General features: G+C 49.3%; 1 pseudogene; it reads right to left on the minus strand.

Moving 5' to 3' along the window:
• LOC101661544 overlaps window positions 1-8,525 on the minus strand; it is a 103,122-nt pseudogene extending 94,597 nt beyond the window's left edge.
• Between the last annotated feature and the right edge of the window lie 296 nt (window positions 8,526-8,821).

The following is an 8,821-nucleotide window of genomic DNA, read 5'->3' on the forward strand; positions in this document are numbered from 1 at the left end:
GATGTGTATGGATTGCGATAACAGTTGTATGAGCCCCTAATAAAATGTTAAAAAAAAAAAAAAAGAGACAGAAGGAGTTGAAAGAAGAGAAGGTGTTTGCTCAGAGAAATAAAGTCTAACTCCTTTTGTCAAATGCCTTGCACATTTCTATATAAATATATATATTTATTTATATGGCTTGTTTTGTTGTGGGGAGGCGGAGCAATTTGTTTCATTTTAATAAATCCCCTAGACATGAGCTTTTGGAAATCTAATCTTGCTTCCCTGCTCGATGGCTGCTTGTTTAACTTCAAGCCTTTAAGACCCCAGACGCTATATCTTCTTATAGCTGGGCACCATCAGCTCTCTTCACCACATTTGCTATGCACCCATTTTGTCTTCAGCGATTGTGTCAGGATGGTGAGCATCACAGAATGCCAAGTTATTGAACAAAGTGTTCTTGCATTGAGGGAGTACTTGGGTAGAAGCCCAATGTCCATCTGCTACCCTAATACTTAACATATAAATGTATGTACATAGACCTATATCCCTATCATTATGCATTAATATATTTACATAGACACATGCCTATATTTATACCTCTATAAATGTCTTTGCCTCCTAGTTCTTTCCTCTATTTCCTTTTACTTTTCTCCTGTCCCAATATCATATTCAGCCTTCATTCGGTTCTCAGTAATCCCTCTTGGCTACATTGAACTTGATCAAACCCCACCAGGCATTCTATGCCCTCCTCACCATCAATTTTAGATCTCCTGTTGTTCCCTTGCCCTGGGTTTGTTGGCTGCCTCCTCCCTTCCCCACCCTCCCCCTCTCCCCTGTCCTCCTGGGATTGTAAGCAATCCCATCTATCTGATCTAGATACACTTGAACAAAAGAAAGAAAGTTCCAGGTCTGTCTGCTGACCCTTCTCCTGTCTCTGATTGGGTTTGATGAGGTGCCAAGCCCTGCCCCCCGAGTCACAAGTCTGTTTTCGGAATTCCTTGGGGACTTCATTGCTTGGCTCCCCTTGCTGCTCTGTTACACTCCCTTCCTGTTTTGCCCCAGTATGGGATGGGGGTGTCAGACTGGCCACAATTCCAGCACAAATTATTATTCTGTCATATCTTGCACGTCCAACGTCTCCCTTCACCTACTTTCTGTTGTCCATCCCCCAGGGAGGAGGTTCTATGTAGATCCTTGTGATCGGTTCCATATTCCAGAGTTTTTAAATCCATTCTTCTGTTGATGGAAATTTGGGTTGCTTCCAACTCCTTGTAATTGTGAACTGTGCCGTGATGAACATTGGAGCACAGATGTCTGGCCATGGTTTGTTTCTTGCCTTTTCTGGGTATAAGCCCAGTAGGGGGATTGCTGGGTCGTGTGGTAGCTCAATTTCCATCTGTTTTAGAAATTGCCAAATCAATTTCCGTAATGGCTGTACATACCTGCAGGCCCACCAGCAGTGGACGAGAGTACGTGTCTCACCACAGTCCCTCCAACACTTGTTGCTTTCTGAGTTTTTGAATTGGGCTATCTTTGAGGGTTTTGAGTGGTATCTCATAGTTGTTTTAATTTGCATTTCCCTTATGGCTAATGATCGGGAAGCTTGTCTCATGTGTTTCTTGGTCATTTGGATTTCCGCCCTTGTGAAACTTCTGTTCAGGTCTTTTGCCCCCCTCCTCAGTGGGCTATTTGTTGTTTTCATATTGTAGATTGTAATAATAAAGACTTCGTCTGATGTGCCGTTGATAAAAGCATCTTCCCAGTCTGTGGGCTCTCTTACTACTCTCTTGGCGAAGTCTTTCAATGTACACAGGTGTTTTATCTTCAGTATATCCTACTTGTCAATTTGTGCTTCCTTACAAAGGCCCCTTGAAACGCCTCCTTGAAGAAATCATTAAACCTTGAGTGGAAACCGCTTCCCCAAGTGACCTGTGAACCCAAACCAGCTGCGATGAAGCAGAGAAGACTGTCTGCAGCAGGCATTTGAGGTGCCTTGTTCTTTTAGCCATCGCCTTGGCTCCTCCCACAGGATGGCTGGGCGAGAGGATGCAAATGAGGGATATGGAGCACTCATGAAGGGGCCGGTCCGTTTTGCCACGGTGCGAGGGTTAGAAGGAGCCATCTCAGCAACAGGAACCGAGGATCTCACTGTCAAGAAGATAGAAGAGCCAGAGTGAAGCACTTCTGAACACTGAGACTGCTGTGGATCCGAGGGACAGAGGGCTCTGCACCAGACACAGGGTGCACGTGTGGACATGTGGTGGCAGTAGAGGCAGCAGAACCAAGAGCCGGAGCCTGAGACAGAGCAGAGGGCTTCCTGGTGGTGGAGCCAGTACAGCAGAATGCTGTCTGTCAGGCAGGAGGTTCTCTAGCACAGTGGGATGCTCTTGAGAGGCCCTTAATCATGGGGGTTTGGTTTGCTGACCCACCGAGCTGCAAGCGGATTGCCTTCAGGTTCCAGTTTATTTCGGAGTGGTGTGTCTTTTGAGCTGAAGGAACACTACAACATGCCCCGAGCAGAGCAGAGGTCAAGGGGCTAAGGACCAGCGAGAGGCTTGCCTGTCCACAGCTAAGGAGAGGCACTCCGGACCCGACAAATGGATCTTGGACCTGCTACCTTCCGTGGTAAACCCCTGAGCAGGAGTATTGTCTGCGAGCTCTGCGTGGCCACTGCAATGATTTTTCCAATGCAGCAGAAAAGGAGAGGGTGCCGTGGGAGGGTTGGTTGGTGTCCGAGTTGGTAAAGCAAGTTGAAAAGTGGAAGCATCTCTGACTTACTCTCCCCAGGGACCAGCCTTGGGCTGTGTAGTATTAAATTAAAAGTTGGCGCTGGGGAGTGGGGTGCCAGCCCCACCCGCTGCTTGAACTCACTGGTTCAGTAATACTACTTCTGGGTTCAGTAATGCACAATTGTACGGTTGAGCTATATAAGCATTATATTAAAGTCATCGAGAGCATGAGAGATAATACAATAATACAGTCAGACATATTACATGGTAGCATTGCTCACCTCCGCCCCGCTTGGTGGTCCTCGTGGGGGGAACCCGGCTGCCAGAGCAGGAGCCGCCTCCCTCGCGGGAGCTGCCCTCTCGTCCACCGCCCTCAGGGGAGCAGCCCCTTATGGGAAGCAGCCCTCCTTCCTCAGCCACCCTCGGCCAGCCACCCTCCTCGGAACCAGGGAGCCTCCTTATTTATTGCTAACCACGCATCATATTGCTTTAGGGGGATACATCACAGCATATTGCATCATAGAGAGGGGCAATACAATTCACAACAACCTGCGTCATAGAGAGGGGTTGTAACATAGGCGATACAAGCAACAGGAGGGGGATGACCTAGTCATCTTAGCGTGGTCCCGGGCTTGCCTTTGGGCACTGCTTCAAGGGAACAATAACAGAAAGGAATAGGCCCTATTTGGGGTGAGTCAGACTATACAGTCTGGCCGCTCTAGATGGCTGATGCTAAGGAGAGTAACCTCGGACCTATTTTCGCTGCCTAAAGAACAGTCATTCTCAAGCTAAGTCTGGCATATATTTTGGGGAGACAACTTAAGAGAAATCCTCTGTTCCTCACAGGGTTGGTGGGCCGGATGCTCCTCATGTGAAGTCGGCGAGTTCAGACATCACCCGTGTGTGGTCCTTATGGCCTGTACTCGACTAGAGGATGTTCTCCGTGTGATCAAAGTGGCCACAGCGTCTCCAAACAGTAGACGAGAAACCTGACTGCGGGGGTGGGAATGGGGGTGAAGACAGGAAATTTGTGTTTGGAAAAGGGGGTTGAGGAAGCTGGCACAACGTCCAGGCTCTACCAATGTCCCTGAACTGAGCATGCAGACATTGTCCAAGTGCGGAGGAGGGAGGGTGATTGTGTATAGGTTCACCAAAAAACGACTCACTGAATTGAAACAGGGAAGTTAAAAATAAAAAAAAAAGCTGCCTGGTCTTTGTTGACAGCTGTCCTAGAGATGGACTAGAGTTCTGTGCGTAACTAGTCCCCATGTGGTCGGGCCCTTGGCTGTTTCTAATCAGTTGTTAATAGACGTGTAGTAATGAATCACTTTATATCTCAGTGCTTCTGTATGGGAAACAGAAGGATTTCTCCCAAGTTGTCTCCCCCAAATATATACCAAACTTAGCTGCTTGTGAATGACTATACACTTGGAGGTCATCAGTAGTAGATCAGGGGTCATTCTCCCTAAGAGCTATCGGCCATCTAGAGCAATCAGTCACCACTGTTTATCCCACAACAAGTAGGGCCCACTCCCTTCTGATAAGGATAGTAGTTGTCTGTTTCCTTGTAGGAGATGCCAGAGAGGTCAAACTCGCCCAAGGACGACCAAGGTTAGGCTGCCATCATGAATCTAGGGTCCGCCCATCTTGTCACATGTATAACCCTAGATCTTCCCATTCCTATGGGCACACCCCTAGCTCATCCCTTCCTGTCATGCTTACACCTATCATAGATCCCCTTCCTACAATGTGTATACCTATTGTACTGCCCCTACCTGTGACATGTGGTTACCTGTAATAATGCCCCCCTATGGAGATATAACCCTTGGTTAGCAATAAAGTTGGGACTCTCTCCAACCTCCTGTCGGGCTCCCCCCACGAGGACCACCAAGCGAGGCTGAGATGAGCATGCTACCGTGAATTTCGTCTGACTCCATTATTTGACTCTCCTATCTCTCATGCTCTCTATGACTTACTTTACTATAATCTTTACTTATTATCGCTGTACAATTGCACCTACCGGACCTGTGATGATTTGTTGGGCACCCTCTTCACCCCACACATTTGTGCCTGGGTGTGGGTGGGGCTGGGCTAGCGGAAAGGAGCTTGAATCTGGAGAACGGATTCCCAGAAGGGTGACTGCTGGGTGAAAGAGGACCTGCATGTAGAATGTTGGTGGATAGGGCAGGTTCTGTCCCACAGGACGGTGCCATTTGAACTGCTGCCCGCACTCTATGGGACAGTGTTTCCGCAGCAAGCATTTGCATGTTTGGCAGCTCATGAAAGACCTACCTGCCTGCTCCTCACTCGCTGACTGTCTCGTTGTCCGACATTCCACGTTTCCAATAGCACTTGTACCGTCCGACTGTTCTGCACATGGATGCTGTGTGTCTGACGGTAAGGGATGCCAACATGCGATGGGAGAGTGGCATGGGCCGGGATGGGTAAGGTTCTGTGTCAGCTTAGCTGGGCCATGGTTCTCAGGGATTTGGCAGTTACGTAACGATACCATTTGGAAGTTAAATAATGACGTAGTCATCGTCCATTCTGTGAGCGGATGCGCCAGCCCCCACGTTGGTATGTTTCTGATGTTTGCCTAAAAGCGCAGTCTTTGGAAACCAGGCCTGCCGATAAATGAGAAGTGTAAGTTTAACACGGATACATTTAGACCAATTGTCCTTTGTAAACATCCATCCTCATTTCTCTCATATCAGATATTCGCTCCCACAGCTCATCATAGAGGAACGCAATCTATGTATTTCCTTCATTCTCCTCATGGTTATAAAAACATTCTGCCAGACTTGGTAGGTCAAGCGACTGTGGTCCAATACTGGTTGTTGCAATGAAATCAACAACTCTCTCGCTCTCTCTCTCTCTCACTCACGGGCTGCCATTGATTGGACTAATAGCGACTAATAGAACAGGGTAGTTTTCCTGATATAAAATTCATATATCATACATGTCATAGTTAAGGTGCTTTTAAGAAGAGTCATATATAGACCCCATCATAATCAGTTCTAGCGGTCCTTCCCCCCACCCCAATTCATTGGTTTCTCTCTAAATTCCCTGCTTCTCCCCACCCCCACCCCTCATCCCTGATAAACCATTACATCAGTTGTCTTTAAGCTCATTTCTTTTCAAGGCTAAAGAATATTCCATTGCATGGATGTATCATAGTCCATGGGAAGTGCCAATGACTGGTATCCCAAAGGTTGGAAGTTCAGATCTACCCAGAGGCTTCTAGAAGGCACCTGGTGGTCTACCTCTAGGGGGTGTGTGTGTGTGTGGGGGGGATCTAACCACTGAAAACCCTATGGAGCATACGGGTCTACTCTGGCACACCTGAGCGTGCCGCGAGATGGAATAGGCTCGGTGGCAGCATATTAATTCGCTGAATGGTTGTGTGCCCATTCACCTACAGAAGGGCATCTTGGCTGCTTCCAAGCTTAAAATGATGGTTGGACGGGCTATAAGCTGTAAACCCATGTTCGTGTTTCTGTGCCGATCCCATCTCTCTGCCCCATCATTTGAGTGTGTTGGCTTCCATCTCCCAGGCTGCTTTGTGGTCCACGATGACTCGAAAGAGCTCCTCTCCATGTGGCGTCCTTGACGCGCCCATCGCCAGGGTCCTCTCATCTTGGGAAGGTGGGGCCTCATGGGCTTGCCCACCAGGTTTGTGCCCTCCAGTTGGCTCCCACCCACAGTGAGCCCACGGGCAACACAAGGAGCCACTGTCTGGTCCTGCACCATCCTCACAATGGTTTCTCTGTTTGAGGCCATGGCTGCAGCATAGTCTTTGTGAGTTCCGGGAGCCCGGGGGCCCAGGGTACAGCTTTCTGAGGAGCCCAGCTTTCTAAGGCTTGGTCAGTGGTCAAGGTATCCTGGGGGGTGGAGTTGGGGAGGGTCTCACCCCGAAGGAACCCACCTACCTCAGCTCCTTTCTGTACTTACACCGGAGACTCTCTTTCTGCCTGTCCCAACGGCCTCCAGGTCCTGGGCTTCTCTGGACACGCTGCGCCACACCCTGCATCCTCCCAGGGAGCTCCAGTTGCCAGCAAACAAGAGCTTGCAAGGGGACTTGGCAGCCAGGAACTTGTGAAAGTCCCGGCTGCCACAGACCAGGATGTAAAGTCCCTTCTCCAGGTTTGGAAGGGGGGAGGGGGAGTGGAGGGATTGGATAGAAGGTTTAACAACACCCTCCTCACTGCTGTTGAGTTGATTCTGACTCGTAGTGTCCCTATAGAGCAGAGCAGTGCTGTCTCTATGGGTTTCCGAAGCTGCACATCTTTTGGGGGTGCAGAAAGTCTCATCTTTCTCCCTTGGAGGGGCTGGTTGGTTTGAACCGCTGTCCTTGAGGTTAGCCACCCACTACATACTTCACCTCGCTGGGTGTGAGGTACAGCGAGACAAATACTGAGAACCACAAAGTAGGATCACACTAACCTATCCTGCCTCGGTGCTCCCTAAGAGATTGTGTTTCTTCCCTCCCAACAAAAACCCAAACCCAAACCAACCCTAACTCAGGAAATGTTAAGTGTGACAGGCACACCCAGAAGCCAGTGCTAGGGGGGCTAGGGGCAGAGGCCAAGCAGTCTGACCACAGAGAGAACACCTGGGGTTATTCCTGGAAGTCAGCAAGGAAGAATACATTCTCTAGTTGAATGAGGCCGACAATAAAGTGATGGAGGCAGGGGACTCAAAGCAGTTCAGCCCCCAGAAAGACCCTGCTCTGAGGGCCTTCGGAGCCTGTTTGTGGTCGGAGCAGGCACGGTGTGCCTTGCCCCTTCCCCTTTGCTCAGTCATCAAGTCCATGCTGACTCATAGTGACCTGACAGGACAGAGTAGAACTGCCTCTGGGGGTTTCCAAAGCCCTAAGTCGATCGGATCCCTGTGGAAGCTACATCATCTGTTGTCCATTTGAGACGTAAGAGTGAAGGGGTGGCGTTTAGCCTGTCAATCGGGTCGCTGCTTGATGACCTCATTTGGAGGCGCGAAGGAGATAAATAGCTCGTTGAAGGTGGGACACAGGCTCATTCCCTGGGAGACTTTGCAGCTGACAAGACACATGGAGCTAGGCTAGTGCCCTGAGCTGGAGGAGCAACGTGGACACCCCTGCCAGTGCCGAGATGCTTCCAACACCACTGGATCCACAAGACTTCCCACCCACTGGGCTGTGCTCTTTCTGCATTCGGTGTCATTGCATGTGTTTCATGAGTCTGAAGAGGAATTTACAGACTGGTACTAGACATATGGGATAATATCAGACTCATGGACTTGATCTGGGCTGGGCTGGGATGTTTTCTTCAAGTACAATGACTCTTTATATAAAGCTCATTCATATACACATATAAGTGTCCATGAATTTGTTTCTCTAGTCTACCCAGACTAACACAATCCCCACGAACTAGAATCAATAGCATGCACACCAGGTGTCACCAGAGTTTCCAAACTAGATTGGGAAGAAGGGTTAGCGATCTTCCCAAAACCACCCACTGAAGATTATATTTAAAAAACAAACCCCACTGCCATGGAGTTGACATAGACTCCTAGCAAGCCCACAGGGCTGCCTCTGTGAAGTTCTGAAGCTGTAACTCTTTATGGGAGTAGAAAGCCTCATCTTTGCTCCCTCATAACAGCTGGTGGTTTTGAACTGCCGACTTTGTGCTTAGCAGCCCAGTGTGTAACTCACTATGTCCCCAGGGCTCCTTCCTTTGTCCTTGAGACCTGGCCATCCTGATGGCTCCCGCTGCAAGCACCTAACACTCTCTGACCGACAACTTACCTGCTCTTAGGCACGTTGGTCTTGTAAGGCATGGCAGCCCCGGCACAGTGGGACCGGATTGTTGTGACCCACAGATTTCCCAAGAAGCCTGGGTGGCACAGCCGTTACACATTGGGCTGCTACAAGGTCAGCAGTTCGAAACCACCAGCTGCTCTATAGGAGAGAGATGGGCCTTTCTACTCTTCTCAAGAGTGACAGTCTCAGAAACCCAGGGCCATTCTACCCTGTCCTGCAGGGTTGCTACGAGTCTACATCAACTCCATGGCAGGGAGGTTTTTTAATAGAATTTTCAGGGGGTGGGTTTTGGGAGAAGATCCCTAGCCCTTCT

Source organism: Echinops telfairi, unplaced genomic scaffold (assembly GCF_000313985.2).
Source record: "Echinops telfairi isolate 266 unplaced genomic scaffold, ASM31398v2 ScPeMD7_655;HRSCAF=1070, whole genome shotgun sequence".
Classification (NCBI taxonomy): Eukaryota; Metazoa; Chordata; class Mammalia; order Afrosoricida; family Tenrecidae; genus Echinops; species Echinops telfairi.